The sequence below is a fragment of the Solanum tuberosum genome, unplaced genomic scaffold (assembly GCF_000226075.1).
Source record: "Solanum tuberosum cultivar DM 1-3 516 R44 unplaced genomic scaffold, SolTub_3.0 scf00225, whole genome shotgun sequence".
In the NCBI taxonomy this organism is placed as follows: Eukaryota; Viridiplantae; Streptophyta; class Magnoliopsida; order Solanales; family Solanaceae; genus Solanum; species Solanum tuberosum.
In genome coordinates, this window is record NW_006239149.1 from 87,206 (window position 1) to 109,115 (window position 21,910).

Below are 21,910 nucleotides of genomic sequence, written 5' to 3' on the forward strand. Positions count from 1 at the left end.
GATTTTATTTGGCTATACTTTTGTGTAGTTGAGCTTACAGAGTTATAGGATTTTAGAGACTGTAATGTTTTGTGTAGCTGAGCTTACAGAGTTATAGGATTTTAGAGACTGTAATGTTTTGTGTAGCTGAGCTTACAGAGTTATAGGATTTTAGAGACTGTAATGTTTTGTGTAGCTGAGCTTACAGAGTTATAGGATTTTAGAGACTGTAATGTTTTGTGTAGCTGAGCTTACAGAGTTATAGAGATTTTATTTAGCTATACTTTTGTGTAGCTGAGCTTACAGAGTTATAGGTATTTTAAAGACTGTAATGTTTTGTGTAGTTGAGCTTACTGAGTTATACTTGTGGCTTCTTTGCATTACTATAGTCTTGAACACTACGGAGCTGAATAGTTTAATTCAAAATTTATAATATTAAGGAAAACAAAGATAGATACTTACTGACTCAAATGCTTTCGAGTAGTAATTCCCTCTTTCTCGTCTGCTCAATATGCCTAGGGCTAACTTTGACATTCAGATTTTTCGCAATTTCTTTCCCTACTTTGAAATTTCAGCTGTAAGAACCCCCAAAGTAATCAATTCCTTCTAAACACAAAACAAAAATTCAATCAATTGACTGTTTTTAGTACTAGATGATTAGTAGAGAATAAAAAGGAATCTCAGTTGTACGAAATCAGTATAGGAGAAATCTTCAGCTTCCTCTCTTCAGTTCTTCGATCCTCAGTTCTTTAGCTTCAGCTCTTCATCTCTTCGAGAAAATCGGGTTCTGGAGAAGAGTATCTTCAGCTCAGCTCTTTAGCTCTTCAGTTCTTCAGCTTCCTCTCTTCGATCTTCAGTTCTGGAGAAAAGCTTGTTCTACAGACAAAGAGTTATGTTCAAGGAAAGAAGAGTAAAGTGTATGTTCTAGGAAAGAAGAGAAAGAAAAGTTTTTATTAATCTTTTATCAATTAATATTTTTGGCCAATAAAAATGGGAGGGAGAGATAAAAATGTTGGAGGGAATATAATATTTTGGTGAAAACTTTTAGGCCACACTTTTAATGTGTTGTTTTTATAATTATAAAAATAGGACACTTTAAAAGTGTTGCCATATATGTAAATAGTTGTTGCCATTTATTTTATTTTATGACAACGCTTATAAAGTGTAGCCTATACCATTAAAGAGTACGCTTTACAAGTGTTGCCAATATTATCGATGCCAAAAGTTAAAAATTTAGGCTATATTTTAAAAGCGTTCCCAAAAATATTTTAGGCAACACTTTACAAGCGTTGTCCAGATTTAGTGTGGCCGTAGGCCTAAAATGGTGTAGTGCCAATTTATGTAGACTCATACATATCATATGATTATGTTTTCTCAAACAAGTGACATCCTCACAACATATTTATGTTTTCTCAAACATTGTTCTAAGGATGTTGATTGTATAACCACAACTATTTCTCATACAACTCTGATCACCACCTCCAATTTATGTGGACCCTTACATAATCATATGAATTGTTTAAACTAATTTAATTGAATAAATTTCAAAAATATAATTTATTATTAATTAATTATTGTCTTTTTTTGAATTTTATTAGTTATGGTCTATATATAAGTATCATATTCTAGCAAGTGTCGATAATTCTTTAACATAGATATAAATCCGAATATACCTTACTAATGTCAGAGTGCAAGAACTGTTTTTTTGGTTTATAGGAACCCGAAAATAATGTAGGTCTCGATTAATTAATACATGCTTTTTCACAACCTATAGTAAGCTGAACTCATGGAGACTTGGTCTTCTCTTTTCCAAAAATATTCTCATAATCCAATTTTAATTTATTGGTGTACTCGTTTTGACATGCGTTGATGTTGACAGTTCACAACAAATAATTAGTAGTATGGATATAATATACTTCAACTACGTACCACTATTCTATAAACAATTCTAAGTGATTGGCACGTTTCTTTTCCATATTACTGAAGAATTGATGAGGACCTAATTAATTGCTCCAATATTATTTCAGAATATTAAATAATCAAGATGAAAGTGAAGTATTAAGTATTTTCAAACAAATCAATACAAGAGAGGGATTGAATCCCTAAAATTTGATAAATTTCAATTTTAGTACTTATTGATTATAGAATATCATCCAATTACTAGAAATGTGTAATTGTGCAATTTTGATCTCTTTACTTATAATATTCAGAAAGTTTTCAGAATTATTAACCACTCCACAATTCAGTTATCAATGTGTTATATTAAACTTATACTTATTATTCTATATTTTAGGATAAAACAACAACATATTGAGTATAATAACAAGTGGGGTATAGGAAATAATAGAATATACGCATATCTTAAGTCTACATTTAAAAAAATTCCAAACATAACATATTTTCGGCCTAAAAGGACCAAAGGTTGAATATGTTGAGTCATATATCGCAAGGATCAAAATTAAAATTTATTAAATATTGAGGGACCAAAAGTACTAGTCTCCCTACTATATATATACCATATGATATAACACTTCATTTCAATGCAATGGATCATATTGCTAGGGGAAGAAATGCAAGAGAAGCTACTAATCAAGCTCAAAGCCAAGCACCAAATACAATTGACAATAATGCAAGAGGGCAATCTATGCAAGAAGCAATGGAAAAACTTGTTGACAAATACAAAGAACAACTTCAACATCTTCAAAACACTATTTTTCAACTTGCAAACTATTATTTTGTGTTCCAAGGTGTTATATATCTTAGCTTCAATATCCCATTCTTCATCCCTCAATTGTTCCAATAGATGGTTCCTTTTTAGCCTCTCACTATTTGCTGCCATTATCAATCTTTATGCAATATTTTCCATGGGGAGAAAGTATATAGTCACTTTAAGACATTATGATATAGCTTGGAAAGAATATAATGACCTTGTATTTGAGTTATCCCCTAGACACCAATTACCAAATGAACCTACACAAATTGGAACATCACTTATTCATCTTATAAGAAATTCCCCATTAAGTCATTGGATCGAGTTAACCTCTCGAAATCGACCAAATGAGTAAAGAGTACAAAACTCATACGCGTCATCATCAAATTTAAGTTCTGGATCCATTTCTATCCAAGCTCCTCAACCTGCAGGATCTTCTCCACATCAACGTGTAGGTAATCAAATGACTAATGAAGAACAAGTACATTTGAATCAACAATGGGAAGATCTTTATACAAAGATTAAGCGTGGCATTTGTTTGACTATTTGCATAGTTCTACTTGGAGCTTTTGCGGGCATTATATTGTATGGTTGTTGGAGTATTTTGTGCAAAAATGATGATAAATGCAGCCTTAGTCAATCAAATTCTAATTGTATTAAACTTTGTGATATTTCAAAGTGTGTGACCATATGTTGTGAATTCTGAATTTACCAATAATCGTCTCAAAGTTGTACTTCAATGATTTACCATGTGGTTTATTTTTTAAAAGCCTCTTTATATGTACGTCGTTACACGGACAAATTACAACAAGGTGAATCCATACATTGAGATTTGAAGTGTTGTTTTTTTTTCATTTTGAGAAATCACCAGAGTTGCAAATAATATACCTAGTTTATTCTTAATTTACATAAATTAAACTCTCTTCATCCTAATTTATGTGACACCTTTCAGATTTCGAGATTCAAACAAGTCTTTCTTTGACCGTAAATTTTTCATATATCTTTTAATTATATTGAATTGTCAATTATTGTAATTTATAGTACTTTTATTACGTAATTTACAAATATATAAATTTCATTTCAAAAAAATTGAAGACTCCATGTGTGAATTCCCGGTCAAACTTATATTGTTTGACGTTCGAAAAATGAGAAGTGTCACATAAATTGAGACAAAGAGTACGTACCATATAACCATTATATGTATGAATAGTTTATGATAACATACGTATAAATATATGTACATATAATACCTTGTTTATGATAAACGTATCTGATTTATTCCTAATTTGATTTACTATATTAATTAGTTTAGATTGGATCGAAGCGGTGCGAGATTTTCGAACTTTGAATGGGGTGGGTTATGATTATTTCTATTTTCAACAATTGTGGAAGAGAATATTTTTAGCGTTCATTTGGGTTGGTAGGAATATCATATACGAGGAGAATATATTTCTAAATAGAAAATAGGGAGGGTTTAGTTTAGGGTCCATCCGGAATTCTTTTTAGGGAAAATTATGCGGATAAGCAAACATATATTAGGTAATTAGCTAACATAGCTATAGTTTGAATTCATTATGGCTCGCAGCATAATTTTTGTTGTATTTTCGTCGCTTCTCTCCTCTTTTATACATATACATACAAATTATCAAATACAAATTATACATATAAATATACAATTATATGATAGATATACAAATACAATTAGTCTCTCTCCAAGCTCTGCCCTTTCTCGCTCGCTTCTCTCCTCTCTCTCCCAATCTCTCTCCTCTCTCTCTCAATCTCGCTCGCCAGATATACAAATACATATGTATACCAGTCACATATACAATTTATCTGACATATATACATATACAGTTCACCTGTCTCCACTCTCTGCCCTCTCTCGCTCGCCTCTCTCCTCCCTCTCCCAATCTTGCGCTCGCCAGATATACAAATACATATGTATACCAATTACATATATACAATTCAACATATATAAATATATAATTCGTCTCTCTCCACTCTCTTCCCTCTCCTGTTCGTCTCTCTCCTCCCTCCCCCAATCTCTCTCGCCTCTCTCCTCCCTCTAACATATATATAGCTACGAATCATAATTAGCAAACTATAGTTATGAAGCATAATTAAGCTATTTTTGAGTAGCTATATGCGAAAATTCCCCTTATTTTTATGGATTGGAGTATACTATAAAATGTAAATCTAAAATAATTGCTAAAAATTGTAATTTTCCCTTGAAGGTTGTATAGTAGTGTAATTTCTGAGTTGATTGATGATTTCATCTGTTTCTACTTATTGAAGGTCTAAATTCAAATAATTTCATATTTAGTTCAAATAAATTTATTTATTTATCAATTACAATCACTTCTTTGTTTTGCGTTTAGGATGAATAATCATTTAGAACATTGTGTAGATTTTAAGATCATCTTCATCGTTATTACTTTCCCAATACATCTTTGTTTAGAGCGAGTTGAGTCATATATCACAAGGATCAAAATTATAATTTGAAAGTTAAATATTCAAGAAAGCTCACAATGCTGGTAAGCAATATGTGATATAGTAAATAACTAATCCTATTACTGCATTCATTCATTTTGCAAATCATAAAGCTACTAATCCTATTACTACATTTATTTTCAAAAACTGTCCACCTATTATATGATGGGAGATATGAAAAACAAGATACAATAATTAGTATGGAGTAAAAAAAATATCACTCTATACATCAAAGTCTAAATTGCATATGTTAATTAGGAATAAACACTAATCATAAACTTATCACCTTCAAAACTCAATACTTAAGACTTGTGTCAGGTTTTTAAATTTTGAGGTTTTTTTGTCACCCTTAATTCATTCACCCCTTTTAATTAAGTTGAAGTAAACTACTCCCTCGGTTACAAAATAAGTGTTGTTTTAGCTTGGACACACCCCATAATATAAAATTCATTCTCTAAAAAGTAAGAAGTGTTTTTGTTAACTACCTCGTAATCAAAGAAAAGTTTACTAATGGTTCTTGATCATGTAAACAAGAATAATTTCCTTTTGAAACCCTAAACACTACTCATATTGAAACAAAATAAACAAACTAAAGCACCAAGCTACCAAGTAATCGGGGTATATAATTATATTAGTTGAGAATATATTTCAACTACCACTATTGTACAAACAATTCTAAGTGATGGGCAAGTTTCTTTTCAATATTGCTCATGAATGAGGACCTAATTGCTCCAACTTATCTTAATGATGATTAATTAATAAATAATCAAGATGAAGGTGAAGTATTTCATAATAATTAAAAGAAGAGCGGAATTAAATCCCTAAAATTTGATAAATTTCAATTTTAGTCCTTATCTGATTAAGAATATATCCAACTTTCAATTATTTGAAATGTACAATTTTGATCCCTTTAATTACTTATAAATATTCATAAATTTTCAGAATTATTAACCAACTCCACCATTCAGTTACCAATATGTTATGTTAAACATATATTTGTCACTCTATATTTCAGCTAGCTAGGGTACAACAACAATAACATATTTAGTGTAATCATAAGTACTGAGGTCTAGGCGGATTGAGTGGACGAGACCTCACCCCTACCTCTAGAAGACGTCCAAATATGACATATCTTCAACCTAAAAGGACCAAAAGCACACATTTTAACTAATTGAAGGTTAAATATGTTCAGTCATATATCACAAGAATTAAAATTAAAATTTATTAAATATTGAGAGACCAAAAGTGCATATATACATACCATATGGAATAACACTTCATTTGAATACAATGGATCATATTTCAAGGGGAGGAAATGCAAGAGGAGCTACTAATATAATTGATCATAATAATGCAAGAAGGCAATCTATGCAAGAAGCAATGGAAAGGCGTGTTGACAAGTGCAAAGAAAGACTTCAACATCTTCAAAATACTATTTTTCAACTTGCAAATTATTATTTTGTGTTCCAAGGTGCCATCTTAGCTTCAATATCACAATCTTCGTCCCTCAATTGTTCCAATCGATGGTTCCTTTTCACCCTCACACTATTTGCTGCCATTATCAATCTTTATGCAATATATTCCATAGGCAAAAAATATATAGTCACTTTGACCCATTATGATATCGCTTGGAAAGAATATAATGACCTTATGTTTGAGTTATCCCCTCGAAATCGACCAAGTGAGCAAAGAGTACAAAACTCGTACTTATCACCATCAACTTTAAATTCTAGATCCGTCTTTTTCCAAACTCCTCAATTATTACCAGGACCGCATTCTCCACATCAATTTGCAGGTCATCAAATGAATTATGAATGTCAAGTAGAATTGAACCAACAATGGGAAGATCCTTATACAAAGATTAAGCGTGGCATTTGTTTGACTATTTGCTTAGTTCTACTTGGAGCTTTTGCGGGCATTATATTGCATGGATGTTGGAGTATTTTGTGCAAAAATGATGATAAATGCAGCCTTAGTCAATCAACTTCTAATTGTATTAAACTTTGTGATATTTCAAAATGTATGACGATTTGTAGTGAATTCTGAATTTACCAAGTCATTTGGGAGCATAAATTATACTCTCTTCGTCCGAATTTATGTGGAACCTTTCAGATTTCGAGATTCAAATAAATCTTTCTTTGACAGTAAATTTTTCATATATATATCTTTTAATTATTTTGAATTGTCAATTATTGTAACTTATAGTACTTATACATAGTTTAAAAATATATAAATTTCATTTCAAAAAAATTGAAGATATGAGATTTAAGTATAAGTCATTTTATTTTATTTTATTGATGACATTATTTTGTATCTCATGTATAAATGATCTCGCGACAAATTAAGTGATGTCGTATGTCGCTTCTGTAAAATGTTTGATCAAATATTTTGACTAAAAAGTGATGGATTAAGAGACGCAGTATGTCGCTTATTATTTAATTTTTTCTTTTTAAAATTAATTAAAAAAAACGACGGACTGCGTCGTTATTAATTAATTTATAAATAATTATTTTTAATAAAAAGTGACGGACGACATCTCTACGTATATTAAATAAAAAATAATTCATTATATATATATATATATTTGGCGCAAAAAATCTGCCAAAAAGCGACGAACATAGAGTCATTGTCCATCACTTTTTGAAAAAAAAAGAGTAAAAAAATAATTAAAATGACGGACATCATCGCAAATGGTGTCGTTTTTGGAGTGATACCGTCCGTCGCTTTTTGGTCTGTCGTTTTTAACAGTGTTTTAGTAGTGTACATTCAATCTTTTTGTATAACTTCTTAAAGTTTGTATAAGCATGCAGTTTTCGGAATTTATACTTGAAATTTGTAGAATATAATTTGTATAACTGTTTAAAGTTCATATGTAAATTCTTTATTTTGAGTTTTATCATATTTGTATAATTCTGAAATTTGTATTACTCCGAAAAACAAATTCAATTTTAGATCTACAATTGTACCCATATTTGTACAATCCGTAATTGTATATAGTTATTCTAATTGTATATTCCTATATTTTACTTATACAAAATATATAAGTACGTCTACCAACATAATTATGCTTATACAAATACGGACAAAAATAATTCAATTATACAAATACACACGAATTATATAAACGTATCCGTAAATTATACAAACGAGTAAGCTATAACTACAGCTCGTAAATATGCAAACTATAGCTAAGGAGTCTAATTAAGTTTATTAAAGTGGTTATTTGCAAAATATTTCCTAAATATATTAAGTCAGATCCAATTTGGATAACATATTTTACCTAATGGCTCCAATTTGTGTAGTTTTTCATTTATTAATGGAAAAATTACTTGGATGGTACCTTTTAATAAATAATTACTGATTTTAGTCATACTTTTTATTTATTACTATTTATAGCAATGCTATGATAAATCTGCAATATGTATTGAAAGTGAATTATGTATGCAATATATATGTATTATAACTGGGTTTTTTTAAAATATATTATGCTTGTGTGGTAAAAAAATTGACACATTATATTATAAGTGTATTAAAATGTGTGATAAATGTATTATTCATCAATAAAACTTGTATTATATGTGTTCTATAAATTGTTCTTTGTAATATGTATTAAACTTTATTATAAATGTATTAAAAGTGATCAAGTGAAAAAAAATGTTATTATTATAAATGGTAAATATTTTTTTAATATAATATATTTATTTAAGTTTCTGATTATTAATTATCAAAAAATGCATCTATGTGCCGATCCAGTTGGCCCAAGCCCAATATCCGCGAAAACCAATAACATTTTGGGCTTTTTAGCCCAGTAACATTTTGTATTGGAATTCTTATATATATACCATATATATATTTTATATTCTCTTATCTTATCTTATCTTCTTATCTTCTTATATCTTATATCTTATATATAAGCCAACAAGGGCAAGGACTAACAGAGCAGTAAATAGTTGTACTAAAGGCATATTATAGTGTACTGCAAAGTTGTGCTCAATAATTGCATCTATTTCTTTTTCTTCGCATTCAACACGTGTATTGCACTATCTTCATCATCGAACCACCAGAACCCCTCAAAAGCGCAAAATTGGGTTTCAGACTTTCAGTGCTTGGAAGCTTCAGGTTTCAAGGGTTTGTGGGTTTCTCTTTTTTCTATTCTTTACGCTTTTAATGTCAGATCTTTGTACTCTTCAATTTTGGGATAGTTTTTGCGTTTTTCCATCTGGAACTCTCTAAATCTATTTCATTTTTAAGTGAGATTTCATCCTACTGGGCCTTGATAAATTGATCAAATTTATCCAGAATTTTTTGAATTTGAGTTTGGTGTCAACGGGCTTACATGGAGATTCCACCATTGATGTCAAGCTGAGTTTTCCTGTTCATGCTCCGAATTGTTGGAAACATCAGCTTATATTATTTGGCTTTATAGAACAATTTGGCCTCGCCCTAGATTTCTCTCCACAACATGGAATCGAGAATGCACTTTTCTGATGTTTCATCTCATTGCATGTTATAATATGTGTATTTGTTCCATTTGGAAGCATCAATTTTTTATGGGTAGGAAATATCTACTTTATATATTTTAATTTTTTTATTGTTTTTGGTTTTTGTACAAAGTCCTGCTTAATTTAAGATTTACTATATCATTTAGACTGTAGTACATCATCATAAACAACTTCTTTATCTCTCAAGATAAGGATAAAACTGAGTATGTTATTGTTGTAGACTTTTAGTGCATTGTTCATATTCTTTGCTGCTAAAAGGCTTTCCAATCTGCAAGGAGAAAAATTGAGTTTGTCTCAATAGGTCTTTATAAGTTATTCTAGCCATTACTTCATATTGAGCATACATTAATAAGTTCCATGCTATTTCGAAGGCTCATTAGTTCATTGTTATGCTTTTCTGAATTGAATTAGACTAGATAGCATTAAGTGCTCAGAAGGTCGATGACTTGGTATGTGTGCTTTTCAATAATTTGCTGGAAAAGAAAATAGTAATGTCCCCATGGGTACATTGGATAGTGAAGAAGTTGGGGTGTAAAATCAGAATGTTCCTGACAGCTTCACGAGCAAACAATATACTCAGTATGTTAAGAAATTTATTTTAAATATGTATTATTGTGATTCAAATCTTTCTTCATTGTTGCAGTGCTTCGTAAGATTCTACTATTTCCTTACAAAATGTACACACTTCTCTTAATTCCAACTTACTTGGTTGATTGATACATGTTTTTTCAAGATATCGCCACGTCTTTCTGAATCCTTCATATGCATCGAGTCGGCTGGGTACGGATGTGATATGCATTTGAATACTTTCGATGGATCATCAAAACACAGTAAACAAATGAACTAAATTTACTTACATTGGATACTTACACACCCCTATTGGAACAGTACAATGATTGTCGTGAGACCAAAGTTTTCTCCTACTTTGGAGTCAACAGGATAGAATTTTAACTTACAGTAAATATAGACCTACAAGATACACTGTCGTTTCTAGAGATTGGGAAAGTTACCCCACAGAAATTTTTACTAAGTGCTTAATCATACATTTGATTTCAGTCATGGAGTCGAGCTCTAGATTTTTCTCACTTCTCACTAATGCATAGTTTTTATCTTTCTTATCTTCAGTTATAAGTGGAAACGTCCATTTGTGGCAATAATTTCATAGAGCTTTTTACAGAAGTTGAGTTACACTATTCTCTTACTCCTAAACAATTTCTTTCATTGACAACATAGGTGTATTTCACATCTTTTTTGACTTGCAGAACAAATATGATTTTTCTGGCCCATTTTTGTGCACCTACCTCACCTTTTACAACTCTTACAGCTTCTCCTATTGTCTTTCTTGGAGTGAGTCATTGTCATCCTTCTATTAATTCGCATTTCTCATATTTTAGGGATTTTTGTAATTTCTTTGGTCACACCGTCAAGGATTCTCTCTGTTGTTCCTACATCAGCCTTTTGTTAATATTAGATAAAAATTAATCTTTCAATCTCAAAAAGAAAATATGAAGCTTGGAAGAACTTGTCTTCTTTAAGACATGTTTAATTCAACTAATGTCACAGTGGTGTTATAAATATGATGAAAAGTAAGTTGATTTGTGTTAAATTACTGAATCAATACACTATCAATGGTGAAAAAATGTAAATGGAAGCAGTTAAGAAAACAGAGAGTACATCTTCTTCAGAGAACTTGCATTCAATACCATCTGTAAATTGGATTGTCTAACTACAAATGAATGAGGCTAGGACCTTTTATTTACAAAAGATTCTACTTGCTAATAATCTCTAACAATCTACTAACTACATAAAATATCTTCTAACAAACTCTAACTGACTCGTGTGCCAGCTTAGCTCAACTAGCTGCAACTTGTTTATCATAGTCGTAGTCCTCAATACCCCCATTCAAGCTAGGTGGTATGAAGATGTTCTTCAAGCCTAGCTTGGAAACGAGATAAGAGTGTCGGGCAGAACTTAGTCCCTTTGTGAGGATATCGGCAGGTTGTTCTTGTGTGGGCAAATAGTGAATCATCACAAGGCCAGCTTGAACCTTTTCCCGAAAGAAGTGGCAGTCAATGTCGATGTGTTTCGTCCTTTCGTGGAATACATGATTAGCTGCGATCTGAATGGCAGCTTTACTATCACAATATAAAGAAATAGTAAAGACAATAGCATATCCAGCTCCTTGAATAAACTAGTTAACCAAACGAGCTCAGCGACAGTGGAGGCGAGGCTCCTATACTCTGCCTCTGCAGAACTTCTGGAAATGGTAGACTATTTCTTAGACTTCCGGGATAACAAAGCACTTCCAAATTGAATCATATAACTAGTAATGGATTTCCTAGTATTAATGCAAGAGCCCCAATCAGCATCACAGTATGCTTGAAGTGTGGCTGCTGTCTGAACAGCCATATAAAGGCCTAGACCTGGAGCTTGTTTCACATACTTCACCACTCGAACAGTTGCTTCCATATGAGAAGCCTTAGGAGCATGCATGAATTGGCTCAAATGCTGGACTGCAAAGGATATATCAGGTCTTGTTATGGTAAGGTATAACAACCTTCCAACTACTCGTTGATATTCAGTAGGGTCTGCTAACAAAGAATCAGCACCTGAACTTCCAACATGTAGATCAAACTCATGTGTGGCAAGCTTCAAATGCATCTCAATAGGAATGACAGATGGTTTGGATCCTCCCAATCCCAAATCAGAAAAAAGCTCAAGGGCATATTTCTGTTGATGCATTAGCATACCACCTGCATTTCTGGCAAATTCATGCCCAAGAAATATCTCAAAGTGCCCAAGTCCTTAATTTTGAAGTTTGCCTTAAGTACTTGTTTGGCATCATCTATAAGTTGGAGATTGCTTCCAGTAATCAACAAATCATCTACATATATAAGTACAATCACAATCCCATTTGCAGTCCGCTTTATCATCAATAAATAATCAAGATGGCTCTGCTGAAAACCAGCGACAAGTAAAGCAGTAGTGAGCTTCACATTCCACTGTCGAGAAGCCTGCTTCAGCCCATATAGAGACTTAAGTAACCTGCATACTTTAGGAACCCCTTTCTTATCATGCTGAAATCCTTGTGGCAATTGCATATAGACTTCCTCAATAAGATCGCCTTGTAAAAAGGCATTATAAACATCCATCTGTTGAATGTCCCATCCCTTTGAAACAGCCAAGGTCAGAACAGTCCTTAATGTAACCATTTTTACTACAGGAGAGAAAGTCTCTTGGTAATCCAGGCCTTCTTTCTTATTATAACCTTTTGCTACTAGCCGAGCCTTGAATCTTTCTATCTCACCACTAGCTTTATATTTGATTTTATAAACCCATTTACAACCAATTGCTTTCTTTCCTTTTGGCAAAGAAACAACCTCCCAAGTTTTGTTATCCTCCAATGCTTGAATTTCTTCCTTAATAGCATGTACCCATCTACAATCATTAGCAGTCTGATAATAAAATTGAGGTTCCGTCTCAACTGATGAACTAGCAATGTAACATTGATAAGTGGAGGAAAGACAATTGTAATCAATGTTGTCTGAGATAGGATAAAGACAATGGTTTGATCTACCTGTGGAGGTAGTAATGAAATCTTTCTGCCAAAGGGGTGGTTTGCTTGGCCTGTGAGATCTCCTTCTCTCAGGAGAAGGAAGTAAATGATCATAAAAAACAGCTGAAGGAGGTGAAGCTACTTGTATAATTTCCTCACTTGTTATTGTAGCAGGTTGGACTGCATCAACATCCTCAGTATGAGAGGAACAGGTAGGTGAAGCCAAAAATATTGTTGTATCATGTGGATCAGCCAATGTTGGGGACTGAAAAGGAAGCACTGCTTCATTGAACACCACGTCCCTACTAACAAAGAATATTTGATGCTCAAGATCATATAACTTGTAACCCTTTTGTGTAGAACCATTGCCCATTAAAACTGATCAAATAGCCCTCGGACCAAATTTATCAGTGTTGACTAGATTTGTAGCATGACATAGACAGCCAATTACTCTCATGTAGGACAAGTCAGGAGATCTCTTATACATCAATTCAAAAGGTGATTTATTGTGCAATACTGAAGAAGGAATTCTATTTATAATGTGTACATCACTTAAGACACACTCACCCCAGAATTGAATTGGTAAGTGACCTTGAAACCTAAATGCCCTTGGAGTCTCTAAAATGTGTATGTGTCTTCTTTCCACTACATCATTCTGTTGTGGTGTATGTGGACAAGAACTTTGGTGCACAATCCCATGACTCTTGAACAACCCATCACACTGAGCATTAAAGAACTCAGTACCATTATCTGATCTGAAAGTCTTAATTTTCTGTCCAAATTGAGTGTCAATCATCAAAATGAAATTCTGTAAAATAGTAGAAACATCAGATTTCAAGTGCATTAAGAAAATCCATGTCCATCTTGAATGATCATCAACCACTGTTAGAAAATATCTCATTTTATTATGTGTAGCAGCCTTATAAGGTCCCCATACATCCAAATGAATCAAGTTAAAACAATTGTCACTTTTACTTTGACTAATAGGAAATGGCAATCTAACTTGTCTTGCCAATGGGCATACATCACAACTAGGTAGAACAAGTTTTTGTGGACTATCAAACATCTTAATTTTCCTAAGCACACTCATAGGGATGTGACCTAGTCTCTTATGCCACGTTTCAATTTCTTCGCATCCTTTAACAGCTGCCAGTGCCTTCTTTGATTTATCATGATGTTGGTGTGGTCTGGTAATGTACAAGCCATTAATCTCTTCACCAATCTCCTTCACTTTCCCAGTGAAGAGATCCTGAATTATAAAGAAATCAGGGAAGAAAATGACATAACAATTCAGTTCTTTAGTGAGCTTAGAAACTGAAAGAAGATTGAACTGAAAATTTGGCACACACAACACATTTTTAACTACATCACCTCATGTTAATTGTGAACTGCCTGAGTGTGTAACAACAGCTGAATCCCCTGTGGGGAGTTGGACCTTTCCCGGGTGAGAAACTGATAAGCCATATAATCAGTAGCACCACTATCTACTATCCAAGCTGAGCTATGAGTAGTACTGTTACAGTGAGAAGAACCTGCAAAAATTCCTGCTACATTTGCACTGGATTCACTCAGCATGGGTTTTTTCATCATGTGAATGATGTTGTAATATTAACTCGTAGTAAACTGTGGCACAGATCTAAGTCCAAAATTTCCAGCAATAGATCCAGAACTATGTCCAATTGTATTTCCTGTAAATTGCATGGGAGAAACAAAATGGCCAATACCATCACCTGTATACTGCATTGGGTAATTGAGATTATTGTTGAAATTATTGTGTTGCATTTGAGGCAATGAAAGTGCAGTGACAATATTTGCCTTCTTCTTTCCTTTGTAGTCGGCAAGGTAACCGATGAGTTGATAGCAGGTGTCCTTTGTATGACCTTGCATATTGCAATGTGTGCAGTGCTTAAGCTTGTTGCTATTGGCTCGAATGTGCCCTTTCATGTTACATAAATCGCAGTACATATTTCCTCCTTTGTGAAATCGATGAGAATTACCATTACCACTTCCATTACCAGAACCTTGAGATCCAAAACCACTGCCTCCAGGCCTGTGAGTGAATAATGCAGTTGGATCAATCGTTTGTCCAGATCCACTTAAGGAACGTTGGCTTTCATCCTGAACAATCATTGCATAACATTGATTCACACTAGGAGATGGATTTATCATTAGAATTTGGCTCCTTGCTTGCCCATAGTTATCGTTCAACCCCATAAGAAACTAAAGTAATTTTTGCCTAAGCATACTATCAGTATAATCAACTGATTTTGCACAGTCGCAGGAAGGAGGTGGGAGTATCGAGTCATATTCATCCCAAAGATCTTTCAATTTCGAATAGTAAACTGAAACAGGAGAAACTCCTTGAACATGCGTAACAATTGCTTTATGGAAATGAAAAATACTTGACATGTTTACCTTGTCGAATCGTTCCTTCAAGTCATTCCAAACCAAAGCTGCATTAGATCGAAACAAGATACCACTAACTATGCTTACATTATTCATCAACCAAGAGAGGACCATCGCATTGCATCAATCCCACTGTTTCTTCTCCAGTTCTTCCTTAAAATCATCTCGTCGAAGACTGCCATCAATAAATCCCATCTTATTCTTCGTCAAGAGGGTTAATTGCATAGCTCGACTCCATAGTGAGTAATTTTTCATCCCTGTGAGCTGAATTCCAGTCTGCACAACTCCTGGAATATCAGATGTCGATAGATACAGAGGATGATTGTGGTCGATCTTCGTCGCCATCGCAATCCTTCAACTCTGCAATATACTAAAAAAAATGGAGATGCGGAAAATTCACCCAGAACTCTATCAATTAAGCTCTGATACCATGTTAAATTGCTGAATCAATACACTATCAATGGTGAAAAAATGTAAATGGAAGCAGTTAAGAAAACATAGAGTACATCTTCTTCAGAGAACTTGCATTCAATACCATCTATAAATTGGATTGTCTAACTACAAATGAATGAGGCTAGGACCTTTTATATACAAAAGATTCTACTTGCTAATAATCTCTAACAATATACTAACTACATAAAATATCTTCTAACTGACTCGTGTGCCAGCTCAGCTCAACTAGCTGCAACTTGTTTATCATAGTCGTAGTCCTCAATAATTTGTGTGATATCAACATGTGCATCAAAACTTTTAACTTCAACTTTCCGCAATAAAAATGTGTTCCTTATTAGAATTCTGAAAGTACAACAATACTGACCATCTTTGCCGAATTTTAGAAAAAAATTAAATAAGAAGACTAACATCTTCGTTGTTGGCATTACGCAGATCATAAGAGAGATGGAGTGAGAACCAACTAGAATTATCTTGGTACATTATTAAACATCGTATATTTTTAAGTTTCCAGGTATTATTCAACTCTACAATTGAAAAGTTCAAAGTTATATTGACTGATTGACCATTGTTTTTTATGATGTAATTTTTAACTACTGTGTAATATGATAAACAAAAATAGATAGAACATGTAGTGAACTGTTCCACTACTGCTAACTTATATTGTATTAACCATACTTTTGGAGCTTTTATATGTTGTCGTTTCTACAGGGCAACAACATATATGCAAATTTTGTATAATCATTGTTTTTTTTGCTGGACTCTCTATTACTTAGTTCTCAATCATTATATATTCATCTCCATTTTATGGGTTCACTGGTTTCAACAACTCTTTGGGATGTTTTCTTCACCAATTGAAGGAGACATTTATTGTTGAATCTTTCTTTTAGTACTACGCTATTATAGTTGATTTTATCAAATATAAGAGATATATAAGGATACAGTTGAGCCATTGTTCATATGCCATCTGAATTAGGTATCTATTAGTGAAATAATCTGACAAGATTGCAATTATGTCATATTGGATATGTATCGCAGGCGAATTCTTACCCTTTGTAGATTAAATTGTGTTTCATTGAATAGAATATTTCTATCTTGCAAACTTTATACTCTTAATAGGAGGACCTATTGAATAAGTCTCCAATCAATCGTAGGCGGGTGAGAAAATGGATTTGCCTCTTTCCTATAGTGTTCATTGTCGATAAGTTTCCTCTAGAGATTGATTTCTTAAAGAAATACTTCTGATCTCAAGTTTTATGTCTTTTTTTGTTATTCTGTTGAGAAATATTTCTTATGAAAGAATGTCATGTTCGTATTCATATTGAATAACTTTATTTTGGACATTATTATGATGCCAACTATAACTTATATTTCTTAATTTAGTGACGTTATATGTTTAGTAAGTATATTTCAGTGTCACATTAGTTACACTTTTTATTGTTGGGGTGACATCCTCTTTAATAAGTATATTTTTGTGTCTCATTCGTTTTTTTGACGTTTTCAGCACCAATGGAGAAACTATATTCTATTTAGACCTTGTTAGTAAGAAATATATAGTATGCCTATACTATAAGATATTGAATGTTAACATATCTGATAGCTTACATGATCAGGCGTACTTTATATTGCCTAATGTAGGTTTGGGATTATAGGTAGAAAAGATTACCTAGCTGCTTTACATGACAAGGCGTACGTTATATACAACCAACTTCTATATGACTATCAACTGCTTTGACTTTGTAAGTTTGGCCATATCTTCAAACTGATGTACTTTATGTACTAAGCCTCTTTTTTTGCCCAACACATATTATGAGTAATAGTTGAGTGCAATCTCTTTGTTTATTAATTAGAGTCAGTTGTATCTATGGATTGTTATGACGCAATATCAAAATTGTTTCAATATACTGTGTTGACATGACTATTTTACACTCAAATCTTTTTTTTACCTTCAAACTTTCAAGTTCTGCCATTGAATTCTGTTAATCAATGTAATCTTCAGTCTCGAAATTTGTTCCCTTAAATTCTGCAAATGTTATAGAGGGTCAAGTATATCCCGTGGATGGTGTACTTTCAAAATTCAACTTCAAGACAGTAAATGCCATATTTTTTAAAGTCAGTGTCCAAGTATTTACTTTAAAATGTTTCCATTTGCAAAGGTATAAAGTTGTTAAATCCACACACTTATTTAGTATCTTTGACAATGTAATTATATTCTTATTGCTATATGAGGTCTACTCATTCTAAGCAAATTTGGATCTGCAGTTATCCCTGAATGAGGAAGAAGAAACATATAGAAGGTAGTTTATTGAAGCATTTTTACAGCTATGATTTTGCCTTTTTTCCCATGTGTTTGTTAGTTTAGTAGGTTTCATGTTTTTAACAATACTAGTTTCACGGCACATGTGTATTGTATATATAATGTACAATGCTGTAAAATAGAATTAATATTACTAAAGTAAGCTTTTTAGTAAATAATTATAATTGAAAGAACATAGGACAAGTGTTTTTAAGTAATTAATATAACTAATTAATACAAATTGTTATAGGGTTACTTGTATTTTGAAATCAAAATGACAAGATATCATTACATTTCAAAATACATTCAAAGTTTAAACGTGGGGAGAAAGTGACATTTCTTTAGTAGTACTTTTACTTCACTCAATTTTGTAAGCAAATCTAACCAACAAAATTTTAAAAAAAATATCAATACAAAAAATGTCACAAATTAAATAGTCTTCCTCTTGAGGCTATGAACACAAATTATGGATACCATTTAAGTACAATTTTTCTCTTAAATATTCTTACTTGAAATGTAGTATGTGCATGACACTAATAAGAATTATCATAAATATTTTAATATTTTATCTCTATACGCAATCTATCTTTTACAAAATATTATTACTCAATTAATACATGAGTAAGACTATCATCTATAGAGAGGTAATTTTTCCATTTGATTGAAATCATATTATAAGTAAAAGATAAAATCTATTTTTTGAAATAGTGAATTTTATATCCAAACTAATAATTCAATGGACTATGTTGATTGATGCCCGTTGTTTTACCAAAATTAGAAAGGAACTCCTTCGTGAGGGTAAGAGGATAAAAAATGAAAAAATAAAGAAGAAATATCATATCCAAATCATGTGACTTTTTTCATATTTGTTTATTATTATTGTCTTTCCCACAACTTTTAGTCATTGCTAACTCATGAAAATCGTAAGAAAAACTACGAGTGTGAATTGTTGAATGATTTGCTATAATTTGTTCACCAACTCTTTCTTATGTGATACCTCGAATTTCGTTAAATTTTGAACTTAATCATCTGTTGCAAATAGCCCTTGAGATTTTATAAGAAGAAAAAGAGTACAAAACTTTAAAAAATTGTAGTTTAAAAGTGAGAAGAAACTCCTTTATTTATAGCGATCAAATAGTATTTTGAATATGTGCTAATTATGTCTTATCAGAAAAGTTACCACCTTTCAAAAAAGTCACTGCTCATCGGAAAAGTCACAACTCATTGAGAAAGTCATAACCCTTTGAAATAATCACAACCCTTTGGAAAGTCACAACTCATCGAAAATGTCACAACCCATCAAAAAAGTCGCAACCTTTTGAAAAAGTCACAACTCTTTGAAAAAATCACAATTCTTTAATGTGAAAAAGGCATCTATTTTTAATATAATACAAATAATTAAACTAATAAATAAAATAAATTGAGTATTTTTAATAGAGGGCATTATAGTAATTCAACATTCAAGTTTGGGAATTCATGCTTTTAAGGTAGTATTAATATAATATATGTTGTTTTACAGGTTTGGTGCATCAACATGGTGCATAAATGATGGTGTCAAAAGGAAACATTTCAAATTCAATATGTTGTTATCTAAATAGTACATATACTTTCCATTTCCAGGGATAGGAACAAAACAATATTTATATGCTGGTAGATTGACAATTTAAGGGTGTTTGCATCTTTATATTTATTTATTCATTGATTATTGAATTTGATATGTAATTACAGTATTGTTCATTTAAGAATTTTAGTTTTCATTTGTATTAATTTGCTTGTGAATCTTTATATAACATGATGTAAAAAAGAATGTTGATATTATTTATCATATTGGGCCCGTGCTAAGCACGGGCCTTGCCCTTCTAGTTATATAATATGTGAGTAGGAATTTTCTTTACAAAAACTGTCTTTGTTGCCTTCATATACATTTTAAAACAAAGTTGGGATTGGGGCATGTGGAATGCTGGGGCTGGATGAAGAAACAATTAAATTTGCCGACTAAAAATGAACAGTGCCAAATGTTGAACAATTAAATTGCGTATAGCAGCAAGAAATGGAGGATTACGTAGTTAAATTCCTTTTTAAAAAAAATTGCGTAACAAAATGCCTCATATATCATTAGTAAACGCAATGTTGTATATTAGAAAGCAACCTAGATATTGATTACTCTAGATTGATTGTTGATTTTATGATTAAATATTACTCCATAGCAATTCTACAGTTGACTTAGGAAAAGGGTTGACTATTATTAACGGTCCAACTTTTTCAAAAGGCACAAATAAAATAAAAATTAGGTAGCAAACATAAAAATCATAGTTTGTGTAATATGATGTTGTTAACAACAAAACAAAGTCTATAAACTTTCCAATGCAATACAACAGAAATTGCTTCTAGGATGTGAAGCAACACACATAGATAGGTTATTATTCCCTCCATTCATCTTTACTTATCCAATATATTAGACATAATTGTCCAACTTTACTTTTCTAATATGGAAAACCAAGAGATAAAATACCACTTCGTATCTATTTTAACCCTTGTTACTAAATACGATTCATTTGCCAACATTTACATGACCTATAATTAATAAAGGCCGTATAGTGAACTTACCCTTATATTCATCGTCTCTTAACGGATTTTCCAAGCCAAACATGGACAAGTAAAGATAACTAGAGGAAATATAAGGCTAATTGTCCCATTAAAGGTCTGTTTAAGCTTTGAACCAAAATAGTCAGGATCTCATCTCTTTTCCTACTATAATAAGTCTAATAACACAAGTCATTTTCGTGTACAAGTATATCTCAACTCTTTCTCTAATCTCTTGCTTCCAGGTAATAATTTTCTGGCACCGGATATCTACAAGAAACCAAAATATATCTAAAGTATTGAGTAAATCAACATCACAGGTAGAAAAGATGCACAATGTTCTCATTGCTTCATCTATATCCATGCTACAATAGATTCAAAACTAAAACCAAATGTTAATCACAAAACTTTGCTCAGATACTGAAAGTTCACACTTGTACAGTAGTTACATTTCTTAAGCTGAAAGGTATCATAGTCAAATATCAATTCTCCAGGTAGCGTCCGATTGCTGCTAGCTGATTTTCTCAGCAAGAATATAAGAATAAAAAAACATAGCACACGCACAAGATGTTACATCAGCACATTTTTTTTATATATAAATCCATTCTTCTCTTTCTAATATATATTATCTCATAATTTGATATACTGAATACGACTAAAAGAATAATATTTGTATGTATTAGTTGTAGTTAAATTAAGTTAAAAAGCACTCAATCTCACCTTTATATAAGAATCTTATATAAAGGTGAGATTGAGTGCTTTCAATCTCACCTTTATATAAGATCAAGTACTTCAACACTCTTACCCCTCCACATTTCTGAGACAGTTCACAAGAAAAACCAGAGAAACCAGGATTGCTGAATCTTACCTGGATAAGCAAAGAAATCCCTCTGTTAATTTAAGTTAGATGTGCAAATCCTCCAATCGGAGATTCCACC

The 21,910-nt window shown here is 32.0% G+C and overlaps 1 protein-coding gene across 1 annotated transcript in view; it reads right to left on the reverse strand.

Annotated features, from left to right (window-relative positions):
* LOC102605550 (uncharacterized) overlaps positions 1-21,910 on the reverse strand; it is an 89,900-nt gene that overhangs the window by 54,910 nt on the left and 13,080 nt on the right. The window lies entirely within an intron of this gene.